We start from the raw sequence: 16,925 nt of genomic DNA, 5'->3' as shown, positions 1-16,925 counted from the left end.
GGTAGGCAATTTTCTTTTCTTTCTTTCTTTTTTTTAGAAAAGGTTCTGACATTTATTTACTTCGGAACAAGTAAGTGGAAAAGGCCACCCGTACAAACCCATTTTAATTTTGGTCTCTATCCTTAAAATTGCCTAGGAGTTCTTACAAGACAGAAAAACCAAATTTGAGGGAACCAGCAATTAGCGTAATGGCTGTGTCGCTGGACTCCCACGTAGTCGACCGCGGTTTGCGTCTCGGACCCGGTGGCTTAAATCTCACGCTGGGAGCGTGTGCACGTGTGCCCAAGATCCCGAGAGGAGAATGGAGGAGAAGGGATTGTGGCGTGACCATCCCCCCTGGGGGGTGATTTCTCGCTTTCTGTCTCTATGTCTCTCTCTGTCTGTCTGGTGAGCGCACGCGCCCTATAGCAAAAACCTCTCAAAAAAAAAAAAAAAACAAATTTGAATGCACTGGTAATAATTTAACAATTGGTATGTCCCCTTAGGATCACTTGATGGAATGTTCTGAAACCAAAGCATAATTCACCACAAGGATAAATCAGAAAAACTTTCATCTTTTTTTTTAATTGCCAGAGTATGCTTATACAGATAAAATGCAGAGAGAGAGAGAGAGAGAAGGAAACGCTCCCTAACGGGGCGTGGCCACCTGCCATCTCTTCTCCATCTCTCTGTCCTGTCGGAATTGTGGACACATGTGCACACACGTGCCCAGCACGTTCTTCAAGCTGCTGGGGCAGCCAGCCAGGTGGGACCCAGCTTCCCTTAACCACTAGGCTATGGGGCTGGCTCAAGAAAACAAACTTTTAAAGGACATGTTATAATGACCTGGACAAAATAATTATCAATAATTATCTCAAATTAAACCCTGTGCTACATACTTTTAAGTCTTTTGTCAGACACACTTGTTAAGTTTTTCTAACAGCTGCATTTGCCTCTCCACATATATTCATTTTTATTTCAAACAAAACAGTTCACTTCTCCAGGTATCATGTTTATCAGTGCAAAGTAAAATGTAGCGATCTCAGTAGAAATCATTTCTTCTGTTAGCTTAGAAAGGGCTATTCCTCGAAATGTCCAAAGTGTACTTAAAAGAAGTCCAAATTGTGCGAATGATCCACCTCAATGGCTGCCTCTGCCTCCAGCTTGGTTTCCCCATGTCCTTCCTGTGACTCGTCAAGAGAGGCCAGGGCCTCATTTGTGTCACTTGCAAAAGTTTCTCGTGACGTATCATCCTCTTCTTGAAAATTGAGACTTTTAATAGCTTGTTTCATCTTTTTCCCCAACACCTGTGTTCTCCTCTTCCAAGCAGTGTTTTAATTTTCATACTCCTTTTGATTTTCAATGTAGAAAATGCCCTTAATTTGTTCCTCGCTGATACTAGGAGTGTTTTTCAAGAGATTCAGAAAAACCCCACCTGGTGTTCTTCTTCGACTACCATTCATTATAAAAAGGCTTCCATTTTGTTCAACTTTAGCAGTTTCCATCAGAAGTTCAATTGCCTTTTTGTTTCCAATAATCCTCACTACTCGATCTGTTAGGTCTTTCTTTGGTTCTTGTAACCTGGAAGAAATTTCATCAGCCACTTTTTCTTGTGAATCTTGCTCTGTGGTCTCATAGCGGCCTTTGTAGTTCATTTCCAGTCTGTCCCCTAGTCTGTCTTTGACAGGTGGTTTCCGTTTGAGATGACCTTGCCATTTTCCTCTTCCTTTGATCCCGGTTTTTCGTCACCCTGCATATAGTCATCTAGCTCGTTAGCTAATTCCTTTGAATGCTCTTGAGCTTCCCTCCTGAGTTTCTTAGCAAGCAGATAGCTGTAGATCTCGGATTGCCTGCTTTTGTCAATCGTGCCCTCCATTCCCAAGATATACCCAGTTCTGTGGCCACTGCTTCTTGATTCTGCTCCTGCAGAACGGCACCCCAGATGTTGTTAATCTTCTTTCCTCCAGCAGCAGGTGCTTTCTGACTGCACTGGCCAAACTGAAAAGGCTCTGGTTTGGGAGGAGGGTTGAAACATTTCTGTCGCTTGCGTTTCCAAAGCGAACTATCATCATCTGAATCAGAAGCGCTCTCTTCGCTGGAATCCACACTTTTCACAGTCCGATAATGTGATACCGGTGTGCACGCTGGTGTGGTGCTCTGGAAGGCCCTCACAGCACTGTCTCCACTCAGCACCTTCGGCACTTGCAGCGGCCTGTCGCTCGGTGCAACCGTCATGTCGGAATTCGAGTAGGAGAGCTGCCCATCCTCCATGTCGCCAGCCTCCAGTGCCATCTTCCCCAAGGGTAGGCAACTTTCTGATCATAGCTGCTTTCATAGCTCAAGTCGTGTCACTGACCCAAGGACTTAATTTCCCCGTTTCCAGTGCTCTAGGTGAAAGCCATTCTCTTTTGTCACCTTCTCTGGTCCCTGAGTAGGAAAATCTCCTCTTGTCCAATATTCCAGCCATTAGCAATTTGACATTTCACCCCTGGGACTACTGCTTATAGAAAACTGGGTGATTTGCAGTCCATTTATCATACCCTTTGTTCTTGAATAATTATTAGGTCCTCGGCCTTGTCCTTATTGCCGAAATTGAATTGACCACTAGCCCGAGCGCATTAGCTACAAGGCTGAGTCTGTTATAGAGAATTCTCAAGACCATTAGCTGTTCATTCGGGGGTAATTGGTGTTTACTGTTTATTTTGTAGCTCAATTGCATACATTTTCCCCCTGAGGTTGTAAAACCTTTAAAGCTTGGAGAATCATTTTTAAAAATCCACTTGAAAATGTACGAGCAAGATGGAGATAGAGCCAGTGTGTACGAGAGCTGATAGCAAGGCTTTATTTTACTCAGGACCAGTCTGGTGTACCCGCCTTCTAAATCCAGGTATTATTCCCCTTTCCTGGAGCATCAGAGTTAATCATAAATAATGTGCATCCATTCATTTCACCCTAAATGCAAATATCAGCCTGGAACAAATATTTAAATAGCGATCAGAGACTTTTATGTTATTTAACAAGCCCAAAGGTAAACACTCCTTCTGAAAACTTTCCCTTCTGCAAATGCTCTTCTGAAATCTCGCTTACAGGCCATGGGATTTTAACTCTGGCTTTGCCAAGGAGGAAACTGAGACAGAGAAGTTATTGTGGCCAGTTGAGGACATGGGAACAAACCCCAGGTGGCCTGCCCCTGTGCTATCAACTGCGGGTCCTCATGGCAGGGCTGGAGGTAGAGAAAGGGGCTGGACCCCAGGACTCTCTCCTGACTCCCCACCCCCAGCTGGATGCTCTTGCAGGGAAAGAAGGGAATGAAAGAAAAAGAGAGATTTCCTCTCATTGCCAAAGGCAAGGGACAAGAGTGTCTCTATCCCCTGCTCAAGGGAGAAGGGACAAAGTCTCCCACTGCCCAGGAGTGGGGGAAGTGCGAGCCCTACTGAATATTGTCTAGGAAGAGGGGGAGAGAAGTGGGAGGGTGAGGGGAGGAGAAGAGGAAGGAGAAGAGAGGAAGAAGGTAAAGAAAGAGGGGAGAGGGGAGAAAGAGGGAGAAAGAAAAGATGAGGAAGCAGGGAAGAGGGGAGGGTAAGGAGGGGAGAAGAGAGAGGAGGAAGAGAAATCATTGTTTTGAAATCATAATTTGCTAGTGTGAGCGCTGGAGAGAGGCAGAGAGAAAGAGGGAAAGTGAGAAAGACCCCCGCACATACACACACACACACACACACACACACACACCTCGATGCAGGGCAATGCTCATGTCACAGTCCCTTTTCTAGTTCTCTATTTCTCCTTTGGGGATTTGGGGCACCCACGTACACGTGCCTGGGTCTGTTCCAAGCTTCATGGTTGGGACTCTTAACTGTAGTCAGACATATGGGATCCGGCCAGCCTCTAAACACCACAGCACACCACTGGCTGGTCCAAGGAGTCACTTCTTTTTTTTTTTTTGGAGAGGTTTTTGCTATAGGGCGCGTGCGCTCGCCAGACAGACAGAGAGAGACAGAGAGACAGAAAGCGAGAAATCACCCCCCAGGTGGAATGGTCACGCCGCAATCCCTTCTCCTCCATTCTCCTCTCGGGATCTTGGGCATGCACACACACGTGCCCGGTGTGAGTTTAAGCCACCGAGTCCGAGATGTGAACCGCGGTCGACTACGTGGGAGTCCAGCGACATAGCCATTACGCTAACTGCTGGTTCCCAAGAAGTCACTTCTAACCAGAGAGCATGGTGGGGATCATTCCACGTCTCCCACACAACCCCCTTATCCGCAGCAAGGCCACACCCTAGTCCAGCTGGCCGCTCAGTCTTACCTGACCTCCCACTGGATTCCCCTCCTCCAGTTCAGTCCCCACAAAGATCTGATCGCTCCCTGCAGGGTACGCCCCCTGGCACCACCACCATACACACACACACACACACACACACACACACAGCTACAGGTGAACCCTAAACTCCCAACTTGGCCTGCAAGGCTGTGGCGATCTAGACCCTGCTGCTTCTCCAGCCTCAGGTCTCATCACTCCTCAGCAGAAAATGCCAGAAGGCCCTCCCTTGCCCCAGGCCTCTTCTCTGATAGTCCTCTGACCAGAGCACCCTCCCCCTCTTTCTCACTCACTCGATAAATATATAAAAATTTAATCAACAATTTTTATTGAGAACAATAATGATATTCAAGATAGACAAAGCATTTAAAAACAGTGGAGGCTTGGGCCAGCTGGTGGCATGGTGGCTAAACTGGCTGGATTCCGTATGGCCGACTGCATGATTTGAGTTCTGGACCTGGCAGCTTGGACAACACGTGGGGCTTTTACAAATTGTGAATAAAGGTTATAATCAGAACCCTAATAAACTTATAGAAGTTTATAAACCTGAGCTGGCCCCATAGCCTAGTGCTTAAGGAAGCTGGATCCCATATGGTCAATCATGGTTCAAATCCTGGCCCCAGTGACTTGAAAAACACACTGTGTGTATGTGTGTGTGTGTGTGTATGTGTGTGTGTGTGTGTGTGCATGTGTGTATGTGTGTATGTGTGTGCATGTGTGTATGTGTGTATGTGTGTATGTATGTGTATGTGTGTATGTGTGTATGTGTATGTGTGTGTATGTGTATGTGTGTATGTGTGTGTGTTTGTGTGTGTTTGTGTGTGTATGTGTGTGTGTTTGTGTGTGTATGTGTGTTTGTATGTGTGTATGTGTGTGTTTGTGTGTGTGTGTGTGTGTGTTTGTATGTGTGTTTATGTGTGTATGTGTGTGTATGCGTGTGTGTTTGTGTGTGTGTGTGTGTGTGCATTCTCCAGATCCCAACAGAATGGAGAAATGGAGGAAAGGGGATTGCAGTGTGATCATAACCCGTGGGGCCGGGGGGGTCGAGGAGGGGGTCCTTTCTCCATCTCCCTTTTTCTCTGTCTCTCTTATAAGGGCCAGCAGGTGGCATGGTGGTTAATGGCACTGGACTCCCATATGGTCGATCACGGTTCAAGTTCTGGACCTGGTGGCTTGCTTTTTCACTTTTTTTTTTTTTTTGAGAGGTTTTTGTTATAGGGCGCGTGTGCTCACCAGAAAGACAGAGAGAGAGACAGAAAGCGAGAAATCACCCCCCAAGGGGGATGGCCATGCCCCAATCCCTTCTCCGGATCCTGGGCACACACATACACATGTCTGGCGTGAGTTTAAGCCACCGGGTCCGGGACTCAAACTGCAGTTGACTACATACCCATTATGCCAACTGTTGGTCCCTGCTTTTTTACTTTTACTTTCTCTCTCACTCGTGCTCTCGCTCTGTCTCTGTCTGGTCAAATTAAAATAAATAAATAAAGTTAAATAAAATAATTTAAAAAAACTATTATAAAGCCAAAGGTAATGGAGTAAACACAAAGAAGTAAAATCACTTCAGGTAACTTGTTGGTAAAGTTTATCCTGTTGTAATTAGAAAATACAATTAAATTAAAATTAAATAACTCTTTAAAAGGGGAGGTACAGTAGGTGGTGTGGTGGTTAAAGGACTCCCACGTGGCCAACCATGGTTCAAGTCTTGGACCTGGTGGCTTCCTTTCTCACTTTCCCTCTCTCACGCTCTGTCTCTGGTCAAATTGGAAAAGAAATGAATCAAGCTAAAATAAAATAACTCTTTTTTTTTTTTTTTTTTTTTTTTTCGGGTTTTTTCTTTTAGGCGGCTGCGACCAACACATATAGGGCGCGTGTGCTCACCAGAAAGACAGAGAGACAGAAAGCAAGAAATCACCCCCGGGGGGATAGCCATGCCGTAATCCCTTCTCCTCCATTCTCCTCTGAGGATCTTGGGCATGCACACACACGCACCCGGCATGAGTTTAAGCCACCGGATCCGGGACTCGAACTGCGGTCGACTGCGTGGGAGTCCAGTGACATAGTCATTACGCCAACTGCTGGTCCCTAAAATAACTCTTTTAAAAAAAGTTTATCTTGTTGCATATTTATCACATCAGTATAACAAAATACTTTCTGTATAAACTTGCTGCTATTCTCAGACAGAAAAACATCTAGCCCCCTCCCTTTGGGTTTAGTAAAATGTGGTTGTCACTCTGAGTCACTGGAGACAGCGTGGACGTCTGCTGCCTTGGCTGAGAACTTAGCTATCATTGTTATATTGCTTCTACGGGGAAGTTACGTTTTGAATTCCAAATAACAAAATTCCAAATGAATTCTGGGTGACATGTTGACCGATCGAGTCTGCTGATTTCTAATTTCAAAAAGCGGGCTGTGGTTCCTCATAACGCATTCTTCTATAGAAAAGAAATAAACTAGCAGGCTGGTCCCATAGCACAGGAAACTCCTTGCACTGGGGTCTGGATCTCACATGGGCAACCATGGTTTGACGCCCAGTCCTGGGCAGCTTGAAAAACATGAGTGCGTGTGCACATCCAAAACCCTGACTAGGAGGAGAAATGGGGAGGAGGGACCGTGGTGTGAAATCATACGTCTGTAACTGTGTAACCGCAATGGGGTGGCAGGTGTTCTCGCTTTCTCCCCCCGTCTCTCTGGCAAAGCACACATGCCTCTGATAATTGATCAACAATTGAGTTTTTTTTAAAGGAAAAAATATACTATCATGTTACAATGTAGTTGAAATTTATCCTGTGCCTTTTTAAATGGTTTCAAAATATGTGAGGCTAGCTTAGTCCCTGTTAAACCATGACGATGTATTTATAAACTATCTTTAATTTTTGTGTATGCCATAGTTTCTATTTCATACGGTTGTACTTTTGCCATCAGAGAAATACATCTCTTTCTTTTGAAGAAAGGAGAGACAATGAAGCTTCCTTTCACATAATTTTTTTTTTTTTTATGGAGCACAGATTACTTTATTTTTAACACTCATCATGCCATGAATTCCTAGGGAATAGGTTCCAGAAGCTCAGGCTCCTTTCCATTGGTTCTCACAAAGTGTGCTTCTCTGGGTGGAGCAGGCTGGCACTTTAGTTGAACCCAGGTCCCTTTCTCTTTGGCTTCTTTCTTTTTCTGGTCATTTTCCTTCACATGTTTTAGGAAGCCATCTCTGCTCTTAGAATGTTTAATATGCTTAATATGCACATTGATTCTCTTGGCAAGAATCTTACCCTTAACTTGTGTGCTTACGACAGTGCCAACAGCATGCTGGGTAACATTGTAGGCTCTTCCAGTTTTGCCATGGTAACATTGGTGGGGCATTCCTTTTTGAACAGTACCCTTTCCGGTAATGTCTACAAGATCACCTTTCTTATAGATTCGTATATATGTCGCCAAAGGAACAACTCCATATTTTCTAAAAGGCCTAGAGAACATATATCAGGTGCCTCTCCTCCTTCCCTTTGTGTTCGTCATTTTGGGTAATTATTGGAAGATGGCGGTTCCAGCCAAAAGCCTTTCACGTAATCTTTTTTTTTTTAATCATTAAAGTTGAAAGAAATTCCCTTTCACACTGAGGTTTCACTGAATCCTGCCTGTCCTGAGCAAGGCCACGACCTTCCTTCCTAAGGCACTAAGTGTGTCTCTGAAGAGAGGATCCAGGAGGACCGGTGAGGAGGGCAGGTGTCCTCTGTTTGCACTGAACCTTATAAACTTGAACTTCCTCCCCACCGCCTGTTATCGAGAACACCTGCATGAAGACTGGCGCTCACAAAAGAGGCATTCAGGGTTAGAAAACGTCAGTTACACGACTCCAAAGTCAAGCTGGACTCTTCGGCAAGTCCACCCAGAAAGCTGTGGATTTTTATTTTATTTTTTCTCAGTTCATTCACATATTTCCTGAACTTAAAAATATCAAATGTTTCCAGTGAAAACTTTGCAGGGAGGGCTAAGCCATGGTGGCTCTAACAGAAGGCACCTACGGTGACTGAGACGGCAGAGAAGGCTCAGGTTCGTACCCCCGTGTAACCTGAACAGGGTGGGTGTGGTGGCACACACCTGTGATCCTAGCCAACAGGGAGTCTGGAGCAGGACGGTGGAGATGTGGCAGGACCCTGTCAAAGAGACCTTTCTCTCTCTTTCATAACAAAAGCAAACTAACAAAACATTCTTTTGATTCTCTCATCCGGGCAGTTTTCATCTCCCCAACCTTCATAAGTAACTAATTACTCTCATTAGTTTCAGGTGTATGCTTTCAGAATTTCTTTAGGTAAGAATGAGTTTTTGGGAACCAGCAGTTAGCGTAATGGCTATGTCGCTGGACTCCCACGTAGTCAACCGCGGTTCGTGTCCTGGACCTGGTGGCTTAAAACTCAAGCCGGGTGCGTGCGCGTGTGTGCCCAAGATCCCGAGAGGAGAATGGAGGAGAAGGGGTTGCGGCGTGACCATCCCCCCTGGGGGGTGATTTCTCGCTTTCTGTCTCTATGTCTCTCTCTGTCTGTCTGGCGAGGGCACGCGCCCTACAGTGAAAACCCCCCCAAAAAAAAAAAAAAAAAGAATGAGCTTTTATGAGCTCATATACGTTTTACGCTATAGATCATTTAAAGGGCCCTGTATCTGGGGAAAATGATCTTTCTCGTAGGACTTTTTTTTTTCCCTTTTGGTGAAAAAATAAAAAGGTATAGTAAGCTTCAGCTTCCTATGGATTCAATTTTCTAGCAATAGTACAGATAGCCCAGTCTACTAATCAATTCTGGGAGTTGATGTGCAGTTGCTTGGAAATATAACTGTAAATAGTATTTGTGTTCCAGCTGAGTGAAATTATACACCTGTAACTGTACATGCAAAATGGGAATGTGGACATGGAAGAGTTCTGATAAGCATGAACTCCTGTGCAGAGAAAGGATATGAATGACATCTTCTAGCCTTCCTTGGATGGTAGATGAACATTTTTAAATGGTGGCTCAAAATTATTAAACTAGACTGACAAAGTAAGACTACTGCTATCAGATATAATCTTTATAATGGTTCCATCAGCCCAGCCTTCTTTTATTGCTTGCAAATGTCACCACCATTAGCCGAAGTTTATTGAGCCTCTGTAATGTGCTTTCTACAAGACAAAGTGAAACTACTGAATTGGGAGAGTCCTGTAGACTCAACTGTCTAAATCAGCAGTTGGTAACAAGCCATAGAAGAGATCTATGAAAATGTACGAAGGAACTAGGGGAACTCTGTCCTCTTTCTTTCAATATACCTGAGAACAAGTATATTAAATTGTACAGTGAATTTTACAGCATTGTTTTGCATAAGTTAATATTAATTTATAGGTTGTTTTTGTTTGTTTGTTTGTTGTTTCTGTTATAGTGCATGTGCACTTGCTGGAGAGAGACAGAGAGTGAGAAAGTGAGAAATCACCCCCCAGGGAGGATGGCCACCCCATAATCCCTTCTCCTCCATTCTCCTCTCAGGATTTTGGGCATGCTGCACACATACATGGCATGACTTCCAAGCCTCTGAATCTGAGCTTTGAACTGTGGTCAACCATGTGAGACTACAACATCTTAACCACCATGCCACCCACTGGCCCCTCTAGGTTACATTTTTAAAGCCTAATACAGTATCTTTAAACAATTTAGTCTAGGAGAAACATTTTCATCTTATATTTTATTATCTATATTTTCAATGAGGAGGAACTATTAATACATCATGGAAAAATGGAATTAAAGTACAAGTTTATTTTGGTGCAAAATACATATGTCTTGTGAGCTTTTTTAAACATTGCATTATTCATTTTTTTTAATGGGTGAGCTGCTTGAGTTCCCTGTATATTCTGGATATCAATCCCTTGTCTGAGGAATAATGTGCAAATTCCAAGGGTTGTCTTTTCACTTTAATTATTGTTTCCTTTACTGCGAGGAAGGTATTTAGTTCGATGTAATCCCACTTGTCTATTTGGGGGATTATCGCCTGTGCTTTAGGGGCTTTATTTAAGAAATCCTTGCCTACTCCAGTGTCTTCAAAAGTTTCCACTGGGTTTTCTACTAGTAGTTTTGTAGTCTGAGGCTCTATATTTAAATCTTTGATCCATTTTAAGTTGATTCTTGTTCATTGTGGGAGATAAGGGTCCAGTTTCATTTTTCTGTGGGTGGATACCTGGTTCTTCCAGCATCGTTTGCTTCTTTTCTTGACTGAATTATCTGTACCCTTTGTCAAAGCCCAGTTAGCTGTATGATTTGGGCTTTATTTCTGGATTTTCTATTCTGTTACATTGGTCTCTATTTTTGTGCCAGCACCATGCTGTTTTGATTATCACCATTTTGTAAGATAGTCTGAAGTCAGATAGTAAAATGTCTCTTGTTTTATTCTTTTGGCATAATACTGCCTTAGTGATTTGAGGTCTTTTATGATTCCAGACAAATTCTATCATTGTTTTTTCTATTTCTGTGAAGAATGTTGCTGGCAATTTTATTGGAATTGCATTGAATATGTGAACTAATTTGGTTTGAACTGACATTGTGATTATATTGATTCTTCCAGTCCAAGAACAAGGGATGGCTTTCCTTTTTTTCTTTTTTGTATCATACTCATTTTTTTTTCAGTTTTTTGTAGTTTTCCTTGTAGAGGTCTTTCACCTCTTTGGTCAGGTTTATTCCTAGGTATTGTATTCAACTGTGGCTAATGTAAATGAGATTGCTTTCTTCAGCTCTTCATTGTTGATGTATAAAAATGCTGTCCATTTTTGTTTATTAATTTTGTACCCTCTTTCTTTACTGGACTTATTGACCACTTCTAGGAGGTTTTTGTTTGTTTGTTTTTGATGGATTCTTTTGGATATTCTATGTATATAATATAATGTACATAAATAGAGACAATTTAGCTTCTTCTTTTCCTATCTGAATGTTTTTTATTTTGCTCTCTTGTCTGATTGCATTGGCTAGGAATTCTAGTACTATATTGAAAGGAGAGAAGAGGGGCCAGTCAGTGGCATGGTGGTTAAGGAGGCTGGATCCCAGATAGCTGGAATAGCTGCACAGTTCAAGTTCTGGACCTAGTGACTTGAAAGTCACACTGTGCGTGCATGCCCAAAATCCTGAGTAGAGAAGGGATTGCAGCATGATCATCCTCTCTGGGGGTGATTTTTCACTTTACTGCTCTCTCTGTCAAGCACACATGTCCTATAGCAGAACAAAACAAAACAAAACAAAACAAAGAAAGAAAATGAGTAGGGGAGTTGCATGCTGGCCAAAAGGTAGATCACTGTACTACTCCCTGCTTGTTAGTTGGCTGGAGGCTGCTCTGAAAGTTGATGGTCTTAGCTCAAGGCTGAAAAGGATCCTGAAGTTTCTTCACAGCCAGAAGCAGCCATCAACACACATTTCCCAAGGTATAGGTTCCTTTTTGGTGAGCTGAGAGCCATACCTTCATGACTGACATAAGGATTTCCATTATCTTATCATCCGTTCAACAGTGTCCTGAAGGTCTTAAGGCATACATTCTTGTTCTAGTTTTTGGTGGGAAAACTTGCAGTTTTTCCCCATTCAGTGTGATGTTAGTAATGAGTCTGTCATATATGGCTTTTATTGTGTTATACTGAAGTTTCAACTGGTATTTCTTATAAAATTGAAAAAGTTGGATGGGGCCAGCAGATGGAGTAGTGATCAAGAATCTGGTGGCTTAAAAAAAAAAAAAAAGAATCTGGTGGCTTGCTCTCTCATGTTACCTGTCTTTTGGTGCGTCTCTTTATGGTAAGCACACATGCCCTATAGAAAATTTAGAACATAAAAATAATAATAAAATTAAATAAATCTCTTTTTTTTTTCAAAAAAAGGTTGTGCACAGTTTTGTGTTCCTTAGCTACTTGGATATAACCTTTTGTAAAGAACATGTTCCAATTTCTTTCCTATTTTTCCATTTATTACCTGTCTTTTTAATAACAAATTGTAAAGTTCAGTGTGTATTCCAGAAATAAGCCCTTCTCCTGTTATAACTATTTTCTTCCACTTGGTGGTTTGCTTTTATACTCCCTTAAGGAAATCTATTAGCCTTTTTCTTTATAATTAATGCATTCTGTATCCTACTTAAGTAATTTTTTTCATATCCCAAGACTATGAGGGATTTCTATTATGCTCTACAAACTTTATTGTTTCATCTTGCATATTTATATCTATGATCAACTAACCTTAGTGTGTGTTGTTAGGTAAGGTCAAGTTTCATTTTCATTATATGACTGTCCAATAAGAATCAGACATTCCTTATGTGAATGTCATAATAAGTCTTGTTATTTAGCAAAGTATGTTTTTCTACCTTATTCTTTAAGAATGCCTTGGTTATTCTTGGTCCTTCGCATTTCCATATAAAATTTCAAATTACTTTATTAAGTACTACAAAATAAGAGGAAGAAAGAAAAAAATCTTTTGGGGTTTTTGATTAAAAATGCATCAAGTCCATAGAGAGAAGTGACATTTTTACATTTATTCTATCAATCTATGAATATAGTTCAAATCTCCATATATTTAGTTCTGTGTGTATTTCTCTAAATATAGTGGACCACAGTTATTTGTATGAAGACATTACACAATATTTGTTCATTGTATTCCTAGATGCATAATTTTAATGTTATTTTTATGTAAGGATGCAACTGACTTTAAAAATAGATACTGTATGCAATAAAATTGATAAACTCATTCTAAATATGTTGTACCCACGGAGTGATATATTCTTCAAATAATGTCAGGATTGTTTCTTCCTTTCTAAATTTCTTTTCCAGATTTTCTTATCCTTATGCCTTAAGACCTTCAGGACACTGTTGAATACAAGAGGTGATAATAGAAATCCTCATATCAGTCATAAAGGTATGCCTCTCAGATCACCACAAAGGAGCCTGTCTTGGGAAATGTGCAGTTGTCTGATGGCTTCTGGCTGTGATGAAACTCAAGGATCCTTTTCAGCTTTGAGTTAAGACCATCAACTTACAGAGCAGCCTCCAGCCAACTAACAAGTAGACAGTCTACAGCCATCTACCTTTCAGCCAGCATGCCATGCCCCTCTGAGAAATCTTTGACTATAGCTCCCCACTGGACTCATCAAGATTATCTCAGAGTAGGGCCTGATAGTGGGATGGAGGTAAAAGGTTTCACTGTGAGAGGTTATCTCACATGGGAAGGTTCTGGGTTCAAGTCCAAAGACCTCTGAATTCTCTCGGCATGTGCATGCCCATATTCCAGACCTCACTAAAGCTAAGGATGGAAGGCAGCATCAGGATGCTGTCTCTCCCTCTCTGGTTCATAGAAGAAATATATAAGCCCTAGAAATAGGGGCCAGCAGGTGGCATAATAGTTAAGGTGCTAGACTCCCACACAGGCAACCACGGTTTGAGTCCTAGACCCGGAGGCTTGAAATTTATACCAGGCACATGTGCATAAGTGCCAAAATCTTGAGAGAATAGAGAACGGATTGCAGCATGGCCATTCCCCCGGGGGATGATTTCCCACTTTCTCTCACTCTGCCTCTCTCTATCTCTCCAGTGAGTGCACATGCCCTATAGCAAAAATATCCCTAACATTAAATTAAAAAATTAAGTAGGACCAGCAGATGGTGTGGATGGTAAGGTACTGGATCTCACATGGCCAGCTTCACAGTTTGCATCAGTAGTGATGAGAATCATGCTGGCATGTGTGCCCCAAAATCTTGAGAGTGGAGGTGAAGGGATTGCAACATGGCCATCTTTCCTGGGGGTGATTTATCACCCCCCCTTTCTTTCTCTTTCTATCTCTGGCAAGCACATGTGCTGTATAGCAAAATGAAAATAATAAATAAGTAAACAAACAAAAAGATATTCTCAAAGTTGTCTTGTAGTTGGAGGCTTCTCCTGCCTCACCCTCCTTCCTGCTCTCTTGCACAGGGGGCTGATCTGCATTGAGGACTAAAGCTTTCTCTGAATGCTCCTGCCTGTCGCACCATTTTGTAAGATAGTCTGAAGTCAGATAGTAAAATGTCTCTTGTTTTATTCTTTTGGCATAATACTGCCTTAGTGATTTGAGGTCTTTTATGATTCCAGACAAATTCTATCATTGTTTTTTCTATTTCTGTGAAGAATGTTGCTGGCAATTTTATTGGAATTGCATTGAATATGTGAACTAATTTGGTTTGAACTGACATTGTGATTATATTGATTCTTCCAGTCCAAGAACAAGGGATGGCTTTCCTTTTTTTCTTTTTTGTATCATACTCATTTTTTTTTCAGTTTTTTGTAGTTTTCCTTGTAGAGGTCTTTCACCTCTTTGGTCAGGTTTATTCCTAGGTATTGTATTCAACTGTGGCTAATGTAAATGAGATTGCTTTCTTCAGCTCTTCATTGTTGATGTATAAAAATGCTGTCCATTTTTGTTTATTAATTTTGTACCCTCTTTCTTTACTGGACTTATTGACCACTTCTAGGAGGTTTTTGTTTGTTTGTTTTTGATGGATTCTTTTGGATATTCTATGTATATAATATAATGTACATAAATAGAGACAATTTAGCTTCTTCTTTTCCTATCTGAATGTTTTTTATTTTGCTCTCTTGTCTGATTGCATTGGCTAGGAATTCTAGTACTATATTGAAAGGAGAGAAGAGGGGCCAGTCAGTGGCATGGTGGTTAAGGAGGCTGGATCCCAGATAGCTGGAATAGCTGCACAGTTCAAGTTCTGGACCTAGTGACTTGAAAGTCACACTGTGCGTGCATGCCCAAAATCCTGAGTAGAGAAGGGATTGCAGCATGATCATCCTCTCTGGGGGTGATTTTTCACTTTATTGCTCTCTCTGTCAAGCACACATGTCCTATAGCAGAACAAAACAAAACAAAACAAAACAAAGAAAGAAAATGAGTAGGGGAGTTGCATGCTGGCCAAAAGGTAGATCACTGTACTACTCCCTGCTTGTTAGTTGGCTGGAGGCTGCTCTGAAAGTTGATGGTCTTAGCTCAAGGCTGAAAAGGATCCTGAAGTTTCTTCACAGCCAGAAGCCATCAACTAACCACACATTTCCCAAGGTAGGTTCCTTTTTGGTGAGCTGAGAGCCATACCTTCATGACTGACATAAGGATTTCCATTATCACCACTTCCGTTCAACAGTGTCCTGAAGGTCTTAAGGCATACATTCTTGTTCTAGTTTTTGGTGGGAAAACTTGCAGTTTTTCCCCATTCAGTGTGATGTTAGTAATGAGTCTGTCATATATGGCTTTTATTGTGTTATACTGAAGTTTCAACTGGTATTTCTTATAAAATTGAAAAAGTTGGATGGGGCCAGCAGATGGAGTAGTGATCAAGAATCTGGTGGCTTAAAAAAAAAAAAAAAGAATCTGGTGGCTTGCTCTCTCATGTTACCTGTCTTTTGGTGCGTCTCTTTATGGTAAGCACACATGCCCTATAGAAAATTTAGAACATAAAAATAATAATAAAATTAAATAAATCTCTTTTTTTTTTCAAAAAAAGGTTGTGCACAGTTTTGTGTTCCTTAGCTACTTGGATATAACCTTTTGTAAAGAACATGTTCCAATTTCTTTCCTATTTTTCCATTTATTACCTGTCTTTTTAATAACAAATTGTAAAGTTCAGTGTGTATTCCAGAAATAAGCCCTTCTCCTGTTATAACTATTTTCTTCCACTTGGTGGTTTGCTTTTATACTCCCTTAAGGAAATCTATTAGCCTTTTTCTTTATAATTAATGCATTCTGTATCCTACTTAAGTAATTTTTTTCATATCCCAAGACTATGAGGGATTTCTATTATGCTCTACAAACTTTATTGTTTCATCTTGCATATTTATATCTATGATCAACTAACCTTAGTGTGTGTTGTTAGGTAAGGTCAAGTTTCATTTTCATTATATGACTGTCCAATAAGAATCAGACATTCCTTATGTGAATGTCATAATAAGTCTTGTTATTTAGCAAAGTATGTTTTTCTACCTTATTCTTTAAGAATGCCTTGGTTATTCTTGGTCCTTCGCATTTCCATATAAAATTTCAAATTACTTTATTAAGTACTACAAAATAAGAGGAAGAAAGAAAAAAATCTTTTGGGGTTTTTGATTAAAAATGCATCAAGTCCATAGAGAGAAGTGACATTTTTACATTTATTCTATCAATCTATGAATATAGTTCAAATCTCCATATATTTAGTTCTGTGTGTATTTCTCTAAATATAGTGGACCACAGTTATTTGTATGAAGACATTACACAATATTTGTTCATTGTATTCCTAGATGCATAATTTTAATGTTATTTTTATGTAAGGATGCAACTGACTTTAAAAATAGATACTGTATGCAATAAAATTGATAAACTCATTCTAAATATGTTGTACCCACGGAGTGATATAATCTTCAAATAATGTCAGGATTGTTTCTTCCTTTCTAAATTTCTTTTCCAGATTTTCTTATCCTTATGCCTTAAGACCTTCAGGACACTGTTGAATACAAGAGGTGATAATAGAAATCCTCATATCAGTCATAAAGGTATGCCTCTCAGATCACCACAAAGGAGCCTGTCTTGGGAAATGTGCAGTTGTCTGATGGCTTCTGGCTGTGATGAAACTCAAGGATCCTTTTC

The 16,925-nt window shown here is 41.1% G+C and overlaps 1 pseudogene; it reads right to left on the bottom strand.

Moving 5' to 3' along the window:
* Positions 1 to 1,085: 1,085 nt before the first annotated feature.
* On the bottom strand, positions 1,086 to 2,271 carry LOC102500476 (phosphorylated adapter RNA export protein pseudogene; annotated as a pseudogene).
* Between the last annotated feature and the right edge of the window lie 14,654 nt (positions 2,272 to 16,925).

This window comes from Tupaia chinensis, unplaced genomic scaffold (assembly GCF_000334495.1).
Source record: "Tupaia chinensis unplaced genomic scaffold, TupChi_1.0 Scaffold000012_1, whole genome shotgun sequence".
Taxonomy (NCBI): Eukaryota; Metazoa; Chordata; class Mammalia; order Scandentia; family Tupaiidae; genus Tupaia; species Tupaia belangeri.
This window is presented reverse-complemented; position numbering and strand designations above follow the sequence as displayed.